Here is a 3838-nt window from a genome sequence, read left to right as displayed (position 1 = left end):
CAGACTCCAGTTACCTTTGGTAGAGAGAGTCTGGTTTCTCTACAGGATGAGGGGTGTACAGGGTTTCCTCGTGGTCCCTCTTGGAGGACTGAGCTGGTTCCCCTTTTAACCCTGATCTCTCTCTGGCCTCCTGGGAATCTGTGGGAATGGACAGGGATGCCAGGGCCTGTGGAGGAAGCCAGCTCTCCTCAGAGAAAGGGAGAGAGAATGCAGGGAGACAGGAGCTTAGAGCAGAGAGCTGCTAACGTTAATATGCGGACGTCGGCCCACCTTCGGGGTTTTGGTCCTTTCTGATTTTTAAATACTAAAATGTCTACTGTATTATGAAATTACAACGGGAGGCAGGTACTCGAAATATATTTTCGATCTTGAGGAGATGGAGGATTGACATTCTTATAATGAACCCTTACTTTAGGGGGAGGCCAAGGGGATAGGAGAATTCACAAGCCCAAGTGAATTGAAGCTGTGTTTCATCCACCCAGGGTGGTCTCTGTCCACAGCCCAGGCAGAACAGTTGTCCTAAAGACCCAGGGGACAGGACACCTGAGGCTCACCTTTCCTCATCCCCAGCTCTGTTTTTCTTACATGTTCCTGTGCATGCACGTGTGTGACGGTCAGAAGTTGTTGGCTCTCGGGTGCCTCGCACAGTCTCTCTTAGACAGGGTCCCCCATTGGTCTGGATCTTCACTGAGTAAGCCAGCTAGCTAGTAAGGCCCCCATCTCATCGTCACTGGGATTACGAGCATGCAGCAAAATGCCCGGCTTTTTCTGTGGCTTCTGGAGATTTGAGTTAAGGTCGTCATACTGGTGAGGCAACTGTCTTTCCTGACTGGACGGCTTCCTTTAGTTTTCTGAGAGACCCAGGCTGGTCTCCAACTTAACCTGTAGCCAAGGCTGGCCTCCAATGTGTGATCCTCTTGTCTTCCTCTGTCTCCTAAGTGCTGGCATTAGAGGCACGTGCCACGTGCCCAGACATGCCTCTGCGTGTCTCTTGAACTAGAAATCACGTCTATGAGACCTAAGGGACCTTGGCCCTTGCAAGCATTCTTGTTAGCCTGCCTCTCTCTCCAAACACACCCAGTGAAGCTCCACCCCAAGCCCTTTGAACATGCTATTTCTCTACCTGGTGTGCCCTCCCTCCTCCCTGGTCACATGACTTCTCTCCATCCAAGCTTCAGAGCGGCTTCCGCTGACCTCTCTATGGAAAACAGAGCCCCCCGGCCATCTTCTCTGTTGGTTTTTGGTGATATCATCAGGCCTCTCTCTCCCAGTTCGGAAGTTGGCCTGGGATTGTGTCTCCGTTGTTAGAATTGTGGCGGTGTTGTATCAGATGGGTTGCAGTGGCACGTGCCTGTCATCGAAGAACCCTGGAGGAGGAGGAGGAGGAGGAGGAGGAGGAGGAGGAGGAGGAGGAGGAGGCGGCAGGAGCATCAGTCGTTCACGGTCACCCTCATCGACGCAGTGAGTCAGAGGCCAGCCGGGGCTGTAGCCTGATAGACTCTCCCACTCCAGCGCTGAGACAGGTTTGTCTTGTGGAAGCTCTTTTTTTTTTGCCCTTTGCTCACCCCAAGTCCACAGCCTCAGCTTGAACAGACAGATCTCAGGTGCCCAAGACGTGCTTGCCAGGAGACCCCAGGAAGAATGTCCTGAGGCGGACTCCCCAGGGCCCTTCTAGAATGTAGGCAGACAGGTCGTGTTCTGGAGGCTGCGGGTCCACCGCTCATCCCCATTCCACCCTGTCCCAGGGGCTGTTGCCTGCAGGCTGGGAGGATGGCAAAGCCATGACACACCACCTCTGTCCACCAGGACAGTGTTCAAGACAGTTCATCTCTTCTGTGGTACCAGCCTCTTTGGGAGATCTGCCAGCTATCCGGCCTGGCTGCAGTCACCCAGCTCCAGCTGAGGTCCCTCAGGTGAGGGTGGAGCAGTCTCCTGTACCTTTCCAAGGGTCTGTGTCTCCTTACGGTCCCTGTTTGAGCTCCCAGCTTCCTCCGCACCCAGGAAGAGGTCCTGGCCTCCCCTACCTCACAAGATACCCGGTGATGGCTCCAATGTCCTCTGTGGAACCTACCTGGGGTGTGAGGGGCCAGAGGCAGATGCACGTGGGGCAGGAAGCAGCAGAGGATTCCTGGGGGGGGGGGGGGGGAGCCTGATCCCGGAAGTGGAGCCTTGCCGGCCCCTGCACCACAGCTACCTGTTTGGGTCTTTCCCTATCGCGTCAGGTGACGGTTCCTCCCTGGGACTCTGTCTTGGCACTGTCCACCTTTCTGTGCTGTGGCACTGGAAGATGGTGATCAGGCTGCTGGCCTCTAACCCGGATGCTACTCCCGCCCTCCAAGCTGCCGTCACCTAAATATCTCCACACATCGCCAATGTCCCCTGCAGGCCCAACCGTCCCAGCAGAGGACCCACCCAGTAGCCGGGTTCTGTGCCCCAGCCACACCGGAAGAACTGGCTGGAACAGATGGACAGTTGAACCCTCCCCTGGGTGGCCGTGGTGGGGCCCCGGGAGGTGGGGGGGAGGGGGGAGGATTGGCAATGGGGAATTTTGAGTTCCCCAGGGGAGTCTGAGGCAGCGCAGGGTGAGGGGGAGGGGCAAAGCCTCCACTTCCTGCTTACTTCCGGGTTCAAAGGAAACTGAAGCAGATGCTGGCGACTCACACCTGCTGTCAAAGGCTGAGGCAGGGGGATCAGAGCAGGAGTTTGACACCAGCCTGGGCTACATAGCAAGACTTTGCAAAAAGCAAAGAAGAAAAAAAATAATAAAGTCAGGGATGTAGCTCAGTTGGTAGAGTGTTCGTCTAGCATGTACCAAGCCCTGAGTTGGATCCCTAGCAAAGCAGAGACCGGCTTGGTGATGTCATCTCAGCACTCAGGGGGTGGAGGCAGGAGGACCGGAAGATCAAGGTCATTCTCCACTACACAGAGAGTTGGAGGCTAGCCTGGGCTACATGAGACCCTGTCTCCAAAACAAAAACAAACAATAGAAAGAAGGAATGGGGGAGGGAAAGAAGAAGAGCTTGAGACTTAACCAGGCCAAGGCTATGTTCACAGCAAATACGGGAGCAGCTCAAAGACCCAGCCCATGCCGAAGTGCCTGTGGCAGCCCCAGGAAGTTAAAGAGAACCCCCTCCCTGCCCATCAACCCTCAAACAGATCCAAGCTGAGAGCAAGGCCTGCTCTGCCTGCCGCAGGGACATCGAACCTTCTCCATGCAAATGACAGGCTGGGCTGAGCCTCCCGCCCCAGCTCTGCCTCCAGCTCCCGACCCACTTTCTGCCCAGGAAGAGCATCTGTGTCCCTTTCTCCCTCCTGGGACCCGTGCGGAGTGCCAACGGTCTGGAGGCATCGCCAGCGCACATCTGTGATACTAATGGCTTCGGGATATCGCGGCTCCCCCACCTCCCGAGGTCCCGTCACCAGTCAGCTAGGATGCTTTTCAGCTCCTTCCTCTCAGTGGGTGTCAGTTGGGTTTCTCAGCAGAGCTGGGAGGCCCCCCCGCCCCCAGCTTAAGTGAGAAAGCTAGAATCTCTATTTTTACACACTGGACTACTTATTTATTTATTTATTTATTTATTTTGATCTTGCAATACAGCCCAGAGTGGTTTCAAACTCATGGTGATTCTCTTGCCTTGGCCACCTTAGCGCTGGAATGATACCATCTGCCACGGCGCCTGGATGTTCCCAGCTTATTTTAGGCTGAAGTCAGCAGACTGATAGCCCTTATGGCCAGTCACCTGCCTTTGTAAATAAAGTTTTATTGGCACGCACCACCAGCCCCCTTTGCACATGCACGCGCTGGCTGCTCTGAAAGCGCCGTGACAGAACGGAGGCTGCG

The 3838-nt window shown here is 55.2% G+C and overlaps 1 long non-coding RNA gene across 1 annotated transcript; it reads right to left on the bottom strand.

The window, feature by feature from the left end:
* Window positions 1-341: 341 nt before the first annotated feature.
* LOC143270456 (uncharacterized) lies at window positions 342-2504 on the bottom strand. Its single transcript, XR_013047588.1, has 2 exons — window positions 2072-2504; window positions 342-1367 (listed from the first exon to the last, which is right to left on the bottom strand). It is a non-coding gene; the product is annotated as an uncharacterized LOC143270456 (long non-coding RNA).
* Between the last annotated feature and the right edge of the window lie 1334 nt (window positions 2505-3838).

The sequence above is a fragment of the Peromyscus maniculatus genome, chromosome 23, assembly GCF_049852395.1.
Source record: "Peromyscus maniculatus bairdii isolate BWxNUB_F1_BW_parent chromosome 23, HU_Pman_BW_mat_3.1, whole genome shotgun sequence".
NCBI lineage: Eukaryota > Metazoa > Chordata > Mammalia > Rodentia > Cricetidae > Peromyscus > Peromyscus maniculatus.
Note: the sequence above shows the minus strand (reverse complement) of the source record. Positions and strands in the feature narration are given on the sequence as shown.